Below are 16375 nucleotides of genomic sequence, written 5' to 3'. Positions count from 1 at the left end.
TACTGCACTTTGAAAAGGGCCGTAATTTGCATTGTTACAAACTTTTCATGCAAACGCAGTGTTATTTCCAAGTCAGTCACATTTCTTATTTAAATTTTAAGGCATACTTAAAAAAGAATCTGCTTTGCAGATAGTCCAGTTGGTAACAAACAGGCTTTGAATCATGCCTAGCACAAACTTTGTGCAGACAGCCAGACAATAGAAGGCCCGTGTCCAACTTGACAAATGTTAGATGCAGATTTCCATTGTCTAGCTTGTAGTTTAGGTTGTGTCGGGGAATTTCTGCTGTGATTTTACTCAGTGCAACCGATTGTTAGAAATCACACCCCAAATCCAAAGTTATTAATAACGCATCCAACAGATGGCAGACTGTTTCATAAGAGCAAAATTTACCTGAAAGTGATGCATTGAATGTGTTTTTTACAAAATGGATTTTTAACTCACATTATTTGGCTCTAAATCCAATCTAATCAGATGTAGTTTAAATTGTAGTATAATGTAAAGGAAAATAATTTTGTGCCTCATGTTGTATCTTCATCTGAATCCCTGAGCCTTACCAAAAATGTCTACGTTTTATGTATTTAACAAGTTTATTGGAAGATGAAAAATAACATTATTCAGCAGGAAAATCCCATACAAGTATAAGGGTACAGATATTTACATTGACCATGTGGAAAACAGAACAAGATTTTTGAGTGAGTTTTATTAATTAAGCTAGTTGGGATTTGTAAAGCTGGGATCTATATATACTGCCAACTATTCTTCTCTCTGAAAAAAATCCTAAGCTGCTTTTAGAGCTCTTTGCAGCAGTCTGCGAGGTTGATCGGGTGGAGCTGGACTTCTGTGATCATTTAGGGTTAAAGCAACCCCCAGAAAAAATAACATGAAGGCGCATTGCAGTAGGAGTAGTCAAGGGAGGGAAAGGTTTCTAAGCACCACACCTCCTTTCTCTGTGGATCTAGTGGAAGAAGAACTGTTACTTGTCTGTAACAGCAAATAGTTCTCCCCATCGCACCAGCTCTGCTGTGCTTCTTCTTTTCCTGGTGATATATCAGCAAGTTTCTACCAGTTCTTGCACATGATGACCCAACACCGCTCAGCAGCCAAGGCGAGTGACTACTCCAGCATCTGTCCACAGCACGGTCTGCATATGAATAACCTGCACAGACGCTTAGATTGCATTTTTCATCCCTTTATGCCTTAATGGGAAGAAGGAAGTACGGGCTGGCTGTCAGAAGCGGAGTCCCATGGAGCCCAACGGGGTTGCTCCTTTACAACCTGAATGCAGAATGCGGTTCCTTCCCGGCGCTGCCAGGGCAGTATCAAAGGAAACCCACATGTGATGGAAACTGTGTGCTGGTTACACCTTCGGGTGATGTTGCAGCCCTGTAATGCTAATGAAAGGCCACCTATACTGTCAAAACATAATTAAAATGTAAACTAATCTCAGTACAGAAAGGAAAGTACAGCATCTGCCTTTATCAGCCCCAGTCATGACTCACTGCTCTGTGGTGTAATAAGCCTGACTGAATAGGCAGTTGGAGCTCAACCCACGCAAGTTTGCTCTAAATTAACAGCGACAACAGCAGGAGAGACATATCTTGCGGGAGGAACTGGAAAGTTTCATTATCAGGTGATACTTAACAAAAACTACTTTTCCTTAAGTAAATTTCAATTCATTTTTTGCTAAGATGGTAGCAGTAAATATGCATAGCTAAAGAATTGTACATTTGTAAGTATTTACCACACAGCCCCATAGAAAGTTTGATGTATGGTTAGCATATGCTGTATTGAATAGGAATGTAGCTAAACTACGCTAAAGCTGGCATCATATTTCTTGCGTTAAGCGAATTTAGCATGTAACACTATCTTGAATGACATTCAAACTATAATGACTTGGATTTGTGTTTCGAGCCGGGTCTGTGAAATAAATGGCACTATTTCTATTGTACCAGAAAAGATCGCTCGAAGGGGGAGGAGTAGAGGTAGCTTAAGTGAAATACAAACAGCAGACTGCGTGAGATAATTGTGCAGACACAATTTTGGTCAAAAACATTCCTTAGTTTCAATTTTTTTTTTTCCTCCCAGCATTGTTAAAGTGCTTTTCAAGCATTACAGAGTGTTCTGGGAATACTGTCTATCTCTATTTTTATCCGTAGTTTACAAAGCCTCTCCAGCTGCAGACAGGCAGCTGAAGGAATTCAGGAGACCGTGGATGGCATGCCGAGCTGCCCTTTGTAGTTAACCTGCGTCTGTCTGCGGCACTACCTAAATGAGCTATGCGTTGCTTTCATCTTAGCTGCTTACAACACGAAAATTGCTTCCTACAAAATGGACAGCATTGGGCCCCGCATGTGTTGCCATGCTGCTAGATTTAAAAATCTGACTATATGTTAAGAGTATATTTATCCTTACAGTGCACGATAACTGGCTAAGGAAATTAAATCACCAGCATAAAAGCAACAAAAATAGATCATGTTTCAGGGTGCTGGTTTATACTTTTAGTCCATAAAGCTGATGATCTGAAATAGTTATATAGTGTCACCATTAATTACTGTATTTACTAGGCTCCAGTTCAGCAAGGTAGTAAAGCATGTGCCTAGCTTCAGTAGAGTCACTCTTAACTTAAGCTGAGCTTAAACTTAAACTTTTGCTTCCAGTACCCAGGGTTTTTAGCATCTTGTGTCAGTGGGCATAGGTGAGAAAATCGTGGCAGCGCTCTATATTGGGATAACTAAACCGGTACCCTCTCAAAGCAGTCTTCGGTTGATATTGTGAGAAAATGCATGTAAATATTTACTACTGACAACAAAAAAGTAGTCAATCATTAAGGGTGTAAGGTTGTCCCCAACACAGACTCCTGAAAATCTGTTAACTGGATTCTTTTTGAATGAAGTTTACTTGAATAACAAACCACAGTTGCATGGTCCAGGGCATGGGTCTGAAGGAAACAATTCCCTTTCTGACTTTACACTTATTTACACAGTGAATTCTTCTGAGCATATACAAGATTCAGGATTAAATTCACATAGAACCTGGGAAGATTCAGAGAAGTTCAGTCTTAAATTTCTGTTTGACTGAATAACCTCAGATATAGGAAATTCTTCAAACTTCTGAGATGAGACCCTATAATTTTAACATAACCACAAACAAACAATAATAAAAGTATCTTCTTCTTCCCAAGGCCCTTATGGCTCATGCAAGAATGTGAAGAACATTATCTGAAATAAACAGAGTTTGCAAAACCCAGCAGGTAATGGCGAGAAGCAGGGAGACACAATACCTGTCTTTCTAACACGGTGCTGTCCTTTGACAGAGGCAAATATGGAGTGACAGAGAAACTTGCTGCTGAAACACAAAAAAAAACAGTCTGGAAAGAAACTGGGCATGATCATTGCCCGGATGAGCCAGTGCCTCTGGTCAGAGCAAAGATATATAAACCAAGGACAGTGGCCGCTGTCATATACTGTAGGTCCAGTTTACATTTCCTAGTTCACAGAATCACAGAATCACAGAATGGTTTCCTTAAATTAGGATGTGATGAGGCAAGTGGATTTTATCCGCTTCCCTCCTTATCCTTTAGGTGCCTGTTGCAGAGTTGAGGCTAGAGTACAAGCATTGCAGAGCCCAAGTTTGAAAAAAACCCTAGCTTCTGTTCGCACACCCAGACTTCTGCACAAAATCAGTATATTTCTTGCCGTAATGTTTGCAGAGGGAATTGCTAATGGTTTCTGTTTCTTTATATGCAGTAGTTAATATGTTATAGATAACGTAAATGCATGCATTACAGACTGCACCAGTACATGCCTGAAATGTGACTTTCAAGAAGATGAAATATTTCAGGAAATCTAACGCTGGATCTATGCAAGGCCAGAGAGCTGCCAAATCAAGCAAGATTCTGTCCAAAATTTTGTTCCACTGCTTATGTGCCAGATTTTCAACCTCACTTCGTTCAGGTGGCAATTTTTGAACCTGAAAATTTAGAAAGCATGAATAACTACATGAAAAAAAAACCCTATGGTGATGATAGTTTATGCTAAAAAATATTCTACTAAATCTATAGCACTTCAGTGTTCATCTGCAAATACCCAAGAATTATCTGGACCCCAGTGAATATATTAACAGAACATATTGTCTTTTAAATCTGACAGTGGTATTTTGTAAGCTTTGATTGTTTGAAACTGTCCCTCCTTCTAATATGGTGAAAGTTTACAGGATACCATTAAAATTCTGTGTAGCTAATAATTATTTGTTGACTAATGAGTAAAGGCTGTTCCAAAGCACCAGGTGATAGCAATCACGTAATGAAGGAAGTGATGAAACCATGAACTGTCGTTTAACAAGACAGAAGTTGTTTTACTTTCAACTCTCCTACTATTCGCTCCTGACAAATATTAATTCTAATTTTCTTCCCTGTGTTGCCACAACGTATATCATAGTGCTGCATGAAATTTTTCAAATAAAAAAGAAACTCTTCAGTATTCACTTTTTAAAAAAGAAAATAATTTTGCTTTTCTAAGCATTTCATATTATTCTATTTCCATCCAAAACTCCCATAAAAGATTCATGTTTATAAAACCTACATTTTTTATCAGAAAACTAGTAACAGAAAAATGATTCAGCCATTTTAGACAAGTATTCCTGAAATTCACCTAATACTAAGGGTCTGTTTTGAATCTCATGAAGTAAACTCAACTTAGAAATTTTATTAGTACTTATGAGAATTTGACTATCGAATAACAATGGTTTTCTTCTATAACTTATGTGCTGGATTTGCTTTCTGGTTGGTTTTTTTCAGTATATTTTCTGGATTCATTTTTGTATGAATTTGTAAATTGCCTTTTTTGATATAGGCTGATGAAATGTGGGGTGTTTGGTTTTTTTTTTCCTGTTTTTGACTAGCTGTCTGGTGTACTATCTGTAATTTCCTAGCAGAATTTACTGTGCTTTTTATATGAGACTACATTTCTGTGTCTGTATTCTGTTTCGGAAGTTCCCCTTTTTTTTTTTATGAGGAGGTATTTACACACTCATGCACACACACATGCACGTGCATTCTGACCTGTAAGCTGGTTTCTTCTGCAACGATCCCAGAGCTGGGTTTTAGCCCTGTATGAAAATAAATGGGAATTCCAACTCTGAACATTTTCAGATTGTTAGTGTTTAACTCTGTCTCAAAGGTATCCAAAGCCCAAGGACAAATTCTATGTTATACTGGGCAAGAAAGCTGAAGAAGAATTTGCAGAGCCAAGGGTTTAATTGTAAAGAACTGTTAAATCAGAAGTATAAACTGTTAAGGATGAAATGACGGACTCTAGTGCAAAGTGAAAGTAGGTCTGCAATAACTGCTAATTCATGTTGGCCACCAAAACTTCTTACTATTAAAAACAAACGTGGATGTGCTCTGCCCAAGGCATTTTTTCAATTACTCTCGCTTTGTCCTGGAATGCTCCGTCTCATTAAGTGGCTGATCCCGATCACAGAGAATTGCATGCTACAGGATCAAAACGCACAAGAATCAACTTCCCTGACTTTCTTCCCCTACCAAAGCCATTTTTATGCAAGCTTATACATATGCTCTTATCTATAATCTAAAGTAAATTTAAGCCTTTTATTTCCCTATCCAGCAATCGCTGCTTAGCTAGCTCTCCAGATCCTGACAAATTTGAGGGTTTTCATTTAGATAATTTAGATAATTTTAGGTATTATAAGCTATCTTCAAAAAAACGCAGGCAAGTTCCAAAACTCCACTTGACTTAAGGTAACAGAACCTGGCTTTGTACAAAAGTGAGCTTTTTATTTTTACTATTAGTACAAAAGATATGGAGAAAGCATCTTATGAATCATAAGAAGATTAACTATGGGTGCTCTTTCAGTAATAGAGTCTGAAAGTAAGTACTGTTTGAAAGAGAATATTTTTCCAGCAGACAGTAAAATATCTTCAAGACTAAGCGATGAACTAAAAGCCAGATCCTAATCCTTTTAATTCAATTGCATGGATAATCCAGTTCTCTGAAAATATTATTTTAGTATGAAAATGGAAAATGGAACAGTTAAAACCAAGGGCAAAATCTAAGGCTGGGCGAAAGTGAACCTTGCTTATTGCCAGATTTGACCAATGCTGTCCGTAACATATTTTCGTTACCACTTTTCAGTAACACCAAGAAACTCCCCACAGAAAAAGACCATTTCAAACAGGCAGCCCAGATGTTGAAGGAGAAAGGTGGGCAGAGGGGAGAGGCCCTCACACGAGGCCACGAACGGGCAGCGGGAGTGAGGGGACCTTGTTGCTGCAGAGTGCCAGCCAGCCCCGTGCTCCTCCCAGCATCGCTCCTGCCTTTGGAGCTGGAGCTGCCTGGACACAGATCAGCACAGAAACCCCTGGGGGTGGTGTACCCTCACAGGCAAATATCCAGAAATGATAAATATAACAAATATCAAGAAAACATTTAAAAACACCTAGAGTTACAGGATAGCCAGGCAGGGACCAAATCTGTGATAAGAGACCATCCATGCTTCTAAGAGGCAAAAATCCCCAGTGGTATAGTCACTTCTGGCATTTAACAAGCCCATCATCCTGGAAGGCACCTTTTGGCCAAGGTGCAAATTAGAAAACACTTGTTTAGAATCCCTCTTAGTACAGGTGCAGCTTATTAGGGTAAATTGTTTATGTCTGTGCTACATTCATCAGCCTCACAAACAAACCAAGCTATCTTGCCACTGTTTTTGCCAATATGATAATGTCTGCCTTCAGGTTTTTACTAGCTTAGATAAGCAAAACACTCCTATTTACCAAACACAACCCCCCAAGCCCTTCTTGATAAGCACTGCCATGCTAGCAAAAGCTCCTTCTGGTGTTGTGTAGTGTTATCTCATCTTTATCTCCCTGTAGACACCAGGTACATCTCTGCGTAATGTGCATCTGCAGCCACAGGACAGTGAAACAATGACAGTGGATGCAGTTGCACCCATGTGTAGCTGTAGAAATTTGTTCAGTTGATCATTGCGTAGCAGACCTCTTTGGGCTTGTGTCCCCAGCGAACCCCCAGACCCCTTCTGCCTATGGTCCCCTGGGAAATTCCTGTTGACACCGGCTAGCTGGGTTTCACAGCGTGCACGAGGAGCTTTAAGTAGCACAGACTGCACTAGGCTGAACGCACTTGGAAATCAGGCATTTTATTTCTTTCTGCTGTGGCTTCAGCTCACTGCACGATTCCAGACTGAAGCTGAGTAACAATGTACAGCGAATATGACAGTTGAGCCTCTGCTGTTTATAAATTTTCCACGAGTAAAATGGAAGTTCTCCTGACTTAAAACTTCTTCAACTATATTAAAAGACAGCATTTTAGAATTTCTTGGCTGTCTCCCAGTTTCCTGGCTCGAGTTCCCAGGCAGATTTGATGTTGTCAGCTGCTGCCCACAATTTTGAGTGAAAGGGGAAAAAGGCAACTTTTTTTCTCGGTGACTTGAAGGATCCCTTCTCTTCTGAGTTACCTGATGCCTTTCTCACTGTCCTCTCTCTTCCTATGAACAAGGTTTCTTCTAACACCTTTTAGGACATTTTCTTCTTTTCTGCCACCAGGGTATCTTCTGTTAATATGCTGCTTTCTATCAAAGTTAGCCATTCCTCTTTTGACACCAATGTCCTTTTAGTGGGTGATTTCTGATCCAGTCAGCATGCTGCTTTGAAATTTTTGGCAACTAAGATGGCAATTAACCATTCCAAGTTGGAGTCTCAAGGCTCCAGAAAATGTCGGCGCCACACACCAATAATGGAGGCTTTCATGAAGTTTACTTGCATTTGTTCGCTTGGAACTCACAGAGTTCAGGTGAGTCCAAGCCAAAACCATATCCCTCCGCATAGCATCAGACGTGGTAGGAGTCATTTTTTCCTCTACCTGCAGATGTGGGAGTGTCGAGCGCTGATTTACTGTGGGCCTGAGGAGCTTTTTCAACTACCTCCCATTAGTACTAGCCACCATAGTACACATTGAGATGTCCACGCAGCAACCCCTCTTAAACCAGTGTTGCATTCATCCATAGAGTATCCTAGTTTGAAGGTTAATGCATTTGTTCTTGTTTTTATCACGTCTCAACAAGACTCTCCAAGTCTGAGGAATCATTGGGACCTTTGATTTCCAGTTCAGTAATCTGACCTAAATTCTTCTGTTGTGTTTCCTGGAAAAAACATACTTTTTGTAATACTTTGTCAGATGTTCAAGTCAGACCTCCTGGAGTGATTTCTATGACGTTGATCATGCTTTTTCAGTAGATCTTACTGGGATGTAATGTTTCATATTAATCTCTCAGCATATCTCACAACAGACCAGCACAGAGACACTTGCTTGGAGACCAGAGAACAGCACATTATGATCATGAACTGTGAACTCTCTCAAATTTGACTTCAGGAGGCAAAGAGATATATTTGAAAGACAAGCTAACTCAAACAAATACAGTTTTATTGGAGGGGCTTGGTGGGCTTATTACCATGTTACGTGCAGCATGCACACCCTGGGTCATGCAATGCAGATACCCCTTGGCAGGCTTTTCATCCCCTGCACAGCCAGGAGCTGTTACTGGCTCTGAAGTCCACCCTGAGTCACTGATCACGGCCACTGAAGCACAAGCTGAAATTCTGCAGCTTTCATGTTGCTGGAAGCTGCAGAATTTGGCCTTTGGCTGTGCAAGGTGTTTTACAAGGGGTGAACACATTGCAATGCTATTAGCTGTGCTGAATTTTAAGTACCTAACTTAGTTGTCTCTTAGGCTTCTCCTTTTACCAACAGGGAGGATCAGGTCAGAGGCAGTTCAGAATTACTAAGTTAGGCTTCCACAATCTATAGGGGCTAAGTCTCTCCCCACTAGCTAGGACTTAGGAAAATAAGGAGCCTATCTTATTTAAGTTAGGTGGTTTGCACATATTCTCTGATGAACATACAACCAAATGTCGCAAGACAAATTTCAACCAGATGCTTTTGAACTCAGTTGGAATTTAGCTTGAGAAAGGCTTCAAGACATTGTCCTCAACCAGCTGAGACCGTTGATACCCTAGGAGATGTATTTAGAACAGATAATTCCTCCATGTATTGCAGACAAGACACTAATTTAGTATAACATTTACAAGCAGAAAAAAAAAATAAAAAAATTACAAGCACTATACATTCTCTTCTCATATAATTTTATAATTATGTATTTCATCCTGGAATTGATTTTGTGATGCATCTTCATTTTAGACTTGGAAGTGCTTTACCACTGCTTGTTGATTGGCAGGGGTTTTTTTAATGAGAAAAGGGGCAAAATGTCAACTGAGTTAAAAGCTTTATATTTCCTTAATTATTTAAAAAAACTCTATAGCATCAGAAAATCGTAAAGTAACCTGGATGGTCAGATACACCTCATATGCCTCTATAAAAACAGTCAGATCTGTGTAAAAATTACATTGTTGATTTTGGGTAAAGAATTTTGTTGTGTTAGAATCTGTTACATGCTGTTGCCATGTAAATTATTTGGCTGGCACTGCTGACAGTTTGTCTAACTGGATTGCAAGTTGCTTATTAATGCGGTGTTGGAAAATCATGTGAAACCATCATTCTTCTGAGACCAAGTCAATATTTATCTACATTTAGAAGATGCAGCTGCCATGGTGATGGAAGGGCTATGCAGAGGCCAGGAATGCCTAATTTCCAGGTCCTCATTGCATGCATAGTGTGCTCATGCCTCTCTGGCAGGTATGTTCCCCATACGGCACCTTGGGAGGTTGCCTATATAGTACCTTGGTAGAACTCAAGGGTCCCCCAAGATGGCACTGCTCCCAGTGCATGTGGTACCCTAAGTGTACCCTTTTGTTCCTAAACAGACCGGAAAGGTTTCTGTGCATAGTGAAGCAGGGCAAGGAGGATGGTATTCCTGCTCCTCAAATGTAGTTGCCCACCTTAGCCAAATTAAACTAAGTCTCTAGTCTTCTTTTGGGGAGATAATTTCACATCGAGGCTTGACTTTGGCAGTCTCAGCTGTCCTCTTCAGGGATCCCTCTTTCTCTCTTTGGCAACTTTAAAAGCAGATAAATTAAAAACACATAAAGAAATAAGCCAGGGCTCTTCCTCTTAATGTCTGGTGTGGAACTCCAAGTTGTCTGTGGCCAACGTGAAATACGGTTATATACCAACACAAGCACTGGCCTCTTTGGGAATAGAATCATAAAATCATAGAATAGTTTGGGTTGGAAGCGGCCTTTAAAGGTCATCTAGTCCAGCCTCCCCTGCAATGAGCAGGGACATCTTTAACTACATCAGGTTGCTCAGAGCCGCATCCAACCTGACCTTGAATGTTTCCAGGGATGGGGCATCTACCACCTCTCTGGGCAACCTGGTCCAGTGTTTCACCACCCTCATCGTAAAAAATTTCTTTCTTAAATCCAGTCTGAATCTACCCTCTTTTAGTTTAAAACCATTACCCCTTGTCCTATTGCAACAGGCCCTGCTAAAAAGTTTCTCCCCATCTTTCTTGTAAAGCCCCCTTTAAGTACTGAAAGGCTGCAATAAGGTCTTCCTGGAGGCTTCTCTTCTCCAGGCTGAACAACCCCAACTCTCTCAGCCCGTCCTCATAGGAGAGGTGTTCCATCCCTCTGATCATTTTTGTGGCCCTCCTCTGGACCCACTCCAACAGGTCCATGTCTTTCCTGTGCTGAGGACTCCAGAGCAGGATGCAGTACTCCAGGTGGGGTCTCACCAGAGCAGAGCAGAGGGGGAAAATCACCTGCCTTGACCTGCTGGCCACGCTGCTTTTTATGCAGCCTAGGATAAGGTTGGCTTTCTGGGCTGCAAGTGCACATTGCTGGCTCATGTCCAGCTTTTCATCCACCAGTACCCCAAAGTCCTTCTCTGCAGAGCTGCTCTCAAGCCCTTCATCCCCCAGCCTGTATTGATACTGGGGGTTCCTCCACCTGCTTGTCAGTCAATGGAGAAGAAAAATACAGAGGTGGAAAGGAAGGGGGAAAATACCCAGGGCAGCCATGCTCCAAGAAGCCAGGGTTCATACTTACACCCAAGGAAGACCACCACCACCACAGCTCACTGTGCAAACTGCAGTGGCACTGCGAAACAGCCCCCTGCCATGCCTGAGGGTCAGCTTGCACTGTGCATCATCGTGTTTAACAAAAAAGCAGATTGTGCCCCAAAGATCTGACACTGATAGTTTTCTCTGGGATGTTAATGTACATCAACTAGCTCCTTCTCAGAACAATAGGAGTGCTTGAAACAAGAATAAATTCCATTATTTGCTGGTTGTGGCAGGTGTGCGTGTAACAGGAATACAGACAACTGCCTCAGCTGATTGACAAGACGTCATGTCTGCCTCAAAGTCAGGACAGAGCTGCGAGTGTGCAGCCTTCAGGGGGCTGACTGAGCCTGCTGGAGAGCGAGGAGTCCTTGTCTCATTATCTTCTGAGTTTTCAATCTGCCAGCCCTTTCCCAGGAACAACTGCATGGTGTTTATATAGCTGCTGGAGCCAGGAGATGGAGAACATATGGGACACCGAAACGTGACCTGGATGTCAAGGTAGCCCTGGTGGCAGCCTGCTAAACCACAGCAGAAAACTTGGAAGATATACATGAATCCTGCACTGCTGCCATCACCCAGAGACGTTGTTACTGAAAGAGCTGGACAGTGAAGCAGGGAGCTAAGGTGAAATTCGTGCTGGGGGAAGGAAGTGGAGGAGGGAGGTACTCTGACCCTTTGCCCCGCAAGGTCTGAAATAGCTGCCTGAAATTATTCTCATGGGATTTTGTAGTGCAGCAAAACAAAATATCGGCAGTCAGGGTGCTTCTCTGACTGACCCGATGCTAAGCCATGCTGTAGATTAAGGGTGAGCAGAGGCTGATGAGAGCAACCCAACAGCAGGGACTCCTCTCTGGCAGATGCTGTGGGGTCCCTGTGGATGGAAACCTCAGTTCAGTCTCTGACTTCAGAGCAGACACTGCGTTGTGTCAATCAGCCCTGTAAATCCAACGCATGAGGCACTCGTTTGTTTTACAGTTGTGGATCCACCTGTCATAACAAACTAATAGTTAAAATTCAACTTTTTTTTTTTTTAATACTCTAATTGGAGCTGGAGTTTATCTGTTTAAAACCAAATTCAAATTATTCCCACTCCCTCCCTTAAGGAATATGAGAGCATTTGCTAGTTTTAAATAACAAAGGGATCAAAGACAAAATCTGACGTGCCACACTAATCATCCAAGTTTCAGGCTATCCACCTGCTGAAATGTCCCCAGCTAGATGTGTATGTTCCCGAAGTAAAGGGAGAGAGAAAAAGAAGAGAGAAGACAAAGATGAGTAGATAAAGGAAAGACCTCAAGGTGTGAAACCAGATAAACACCACAGACAGGACTGAGATACCTATACACTGAATAAAGCTTTATATCATGAGTAATCCTGTAGATATTAGTAGGCCAAGTGGTGGAAAAAAACATTTGTTACTGTGTGAGTAAGAAAATTGCAATTTGGCCAATACTCAAATGAGAATGAAAAGTCCTTATCAGCAAAAGAGATTAAAGATTTTTTTTTAAAAGGCAATCTTAGAGAACTTTTAACATTTATTTGTATCCAAAACAAAACTATCATGAGCCTTAATTTTTCCAGTGTTTTCACTGTTAAGGAAGAAAGCTTTACAGCTTTCTAAAACCTGATGTATAAACCACCGTGATTGTCAAGGAAGATTTTCTTATAATACATCATCTGGTTCTTCAGAAGGAAGAAGACAATGGTCTGTATACAAAATAACCTGCACATTATTATGTTCTTGATCAGAAAAAGGAAAGGGTAATTTTAGACATCCCTGTATTTGGCAGCTTTGCAGGATCTGAAGTAGACTATGAATTACCTCGTTTGAACAGATCCATATCAAATAAGTAATTACACTTCCCAAGGACAAACCCACCCAAATCAAAGCAGGGATCATCAAAAGTCATGCAACAGCTAGGCTCCCTCTGAAATTAAAAACATAGCAGTACCAAGAGCATTTCAATAAAGGAGGATGTTAAACAACCTGACTATCTTCTCCAGTTTCTTTCAGTTAGCTGCATGATTTAGGATACATTCTTTCCAAGTCCAGAAAACACTCCAGGCACCTTCTATCTTCTAGCTAAAGAAGGGTATACTAAGGTATGTTATGACCAAATGTACACAGTGTTGCCATATTGTAATTACAACAGTATTATCAGCTTTAAAAAGAAAAATTAAGGTCTCCACTTTTAACAGGGAACAGGTGGAAATAACGACATGAAAAAAACCCTATTCAAATTGAAATACTGCACTGGCATGTAAGACACAGCTTTTTTAATCCTATCTATGCATTCAAACTGCAAACATCTAACCTGTGATTAATCATCACATAATCCAAACCTTTTCTCTTTAATCCTCAGGTTAATGGAGAAAAAATAATCTGGACCAATAAAACTGTAACTGCTTGACATGTGCTGTAGATACACTAAACTAACGTGGCAGATCTACAGTAAATTGCAACACTTCATCCATCCATGTCATTTTTCTCAGGAATAACATAAATCCGTGTAAATCATGTGTTCACTCCCATTCTAATGACTCCATCCTGCGAACACTTACTGACTTTGGTTTTCTTTCTCGTGTGATCAGTGGCAATGAGTAACAGGTCTCGGCCAGCCAAGTCAAAGTGTTTACAGAGTAAAGCAGAGGGTGGAATCCAGTCTACCTCACCGATACTTTAGGCATGTTGTGTCAGGGTTATTGGAGGGAAGGAAAGGGCTGACTCATCGCATCTAAATTTGCTTTACTCAAGGAGAGCACTTCAGAAAACATATCCCACCATGTTCAGCTTGTTCCATTTCTCCCATCTTCAGAGGAGCTCATGAACTCTTCAAGGCAGATCCAGTCCTTCCAAACTTTCTTCTTCACCTGAGGATATGAGGAACCAGCAGCAATTTCCAGATGTCTCTGGCTTCCAAAAGCCAGTCTTCATGACCTTCTTCGAGAGACCTTGATGAGCGTTCCATAGTGACATGCTGCAGCACGATCCCTGCTGTAGGCTGAGGACTGGAGCCAGGCAATGGGTCCTGGGCTCTGCTAGGGGAGAGGAACCACACATGCCCACCCTCCTGGCATATGCACCCAACGCCAGAGCATGGTGTGCCCCAGGGGACCACCCAGCCCTCATGCTGTCCAGGGGTGGCCAGCAGGCAGGCACAGTGCCTGGGGAAAGGCCACAGGAGCCCACCACCACCCGAGAGATGGCCGTTTTGAACCATGCCTCTCTATCACACACACGCTGGCCAGTAGTAGACAAGCTGGGAAGATCTGAAGAACACGATGGGTAAACCATGACTGTCTCCCTGCTAAAATCTTCCAGCTCCTAGTTAGAAAGGGTCTGAGCCTGGCGATACAAGCTGACAGGTCAAGCACTCACTCAGGAGCGGGGTGGGTAGGAGAGGCACACCTATGTCAAAACTGGCTGGGGTGGGGGTTATGCAGTGGTAGTCTCATGTAAAACAGAAAAACATCCCAGAGCTGGGTTTGGAGCACTAAACACCCCCACGTATGTCCTGACTTTTATAACTAAAATGCAACCTCTCTCTCTCTTGCCCCGGTGTTCTGCTCCTCCTCCTCCACAGGAGGCCAGCCCTGGTGACACCAGGGGAGCGCTGCGCAGCAAGGGAGAGCAAAGGCTGTAATTAACAACTCTGCTGAGCATCTGAGCAGAGAATTTTCTCTCGGTAGTGGTGTCACTCTATAGCACTCACAGCATTAATAAATTCTTCTTTGGAGAAGGTCTCTTTAAAGTCCATATTCAGGAAGAAAATCTTGATTATTTTTTTCCCTATACTGTTTGTTTTCCTAGAAGTGTTAAAATCACCAAAGAGACATTCTGACTTCTCTTGGGATGCAACTATCAAAAATTAGTAATGCTACTTATTATTCCCACTATAAAGAACACAGAATTTCAACAGTATCCAGTTAGATTATGTTCTCATCTCTCTCTTACCACCGAAACTTTCTTTTGAATATTGCTGAATATTTCATTTCAGCCACTTTATAAATTAGTCTCATCTGAATAAGTTTCAGCCCTTCCTAAATATATGGCTTTCACTGCATTTGTATTTGTATCACAGCTATTGTTTATGTCAGTTTAAATGGTTTGTTTCTCTTCATTTACCCCTTGCATTTTCAGTTGCTACAGAAAGAAATTTATGGCTGAATCAGCAAAAGCATTTAGGAGAATGTCAGTCTGTTTAGGCATGGTCTGTGGGGAAAAAAACTGGAGGCACGTTGCCTGCCCTCTGTCTTATTCAAAATAATTTCTGTAGAGATAGGTAGGCTGCAATGGTGGTTTTCCTACCCAAAAGGGTATGAGACCTTAAGAGTTGAGGAAGATGTGGAAAGCAAGAGAACAGCAGTGTTTTCTTCTAACAAGAAGAAGTATCTTCAATACTCCACCTCCAGGAAGGGGCAGGCATGGGAAAGGAGGAGTGGTGTGTTTTTGGCTAACGTGAGGGCATGTCTGCAACTTTGTCCTTCTGTGAAATGGAGCTAATATGCAAAAGGGAACCTCCTTGATTTGCTCACTGTTGCCAGTTCTTGTGGCTTTATGTAAGACCTGTGATATTAGCTGTTTTTCTTGTAGCTTCAACTCCTTGGGGCATGTGTGGGTGAGACTTTCAGCTTCTACTTGTAGAGTAAAGCTACAAGCTTTCTTGGTAGGGGAGAAAAGCAAGAAACAAGACCTAGGTGTACCCTAATAGCTAAAGAGCCCAGAGGCAAATAAAACATGCACAATTACTTTCATGAATGTCATGATTCGTATGCCAGTTGCAGGAATTTTGAACCAGACTGATGATTTTTAGCTTGCGGCTTACAGTGCTCCTTATTAATGTCCTAGTCAATCACCTTTTAAAAACATTTTTAATTTTATGGTATTTTTCTTCCAACTCTGCCCAGACCCAAAGTATATAATGTTGTACTGAGCCATGTGAGACTCTGATACTGATCTCAAAAAGCCATTGTAGAGATTAACCTGTTCATGTCTGTAAACACCTACAAATAAAAAGTGTTATAAAAATGCCAATTATAGTGGTCACCATTAAGGTACATAAAATTCTGCTTTCTGCCTAATTAGAGTTACCATGGTATTATCTATGCTAAGGTACCATGGCAACTTTAAATACTTGCAAATGGTAATTATATACATGTTAATGTTGACCACTGCATTATTAACTGAATCACTGAGGTTTGTAAGGACAGAAACAACTTCAACAAGATAAGAAACACTGTATGAGAGCTGAAGCAAGCAAAGAGAAAATAGCAAATCTATAAGAGTGAAAATACTAGGTGCCTCTAATATCTTGGA

General features: G+C 41.2%; 1 long non-coding RNA gene across 1 annotated transcript in view; it reads left to right on the top strand.

The window, feature by feature from the left end:
• Positions 1 to 1564: 1564 nt before the first annotated feature.
• The window catches only part of LOC140657975 (uncharacterized), a 65398-nt gene continuing 50587 nt past the window's right edge, over positions 1565 to 16375 (top strand). Inside the window, exon 1 of the long non-coding RNA XR_012044566.1 lies at positions 1565 to 1633. This is a non-coding gene — a long non-coding RNA (uncharacterized lncRNA). The remainder of the gene's footprint in view (positions 1634 to 16375) is intronic.

The sequence above is a fragment of the Ciconia boyciana genome, chromosome 1, assembly GCF_034638445.1.
Source record: "Ciconia boyciana chromosome 1, ASM3463844v1, whole genome shotgun sequence".
In the NCBI taxonomy this organism is placed as follows: domain Eukaryota; kingdom Metazoa; phylum Chordata; class Aves; order Ciconiiformes; family Ciconiidae; genus Ciconia; species Ciconia boyciana.
This window is presented reverse-complemented; position numbering and strand designations above follow the sequence as displayed.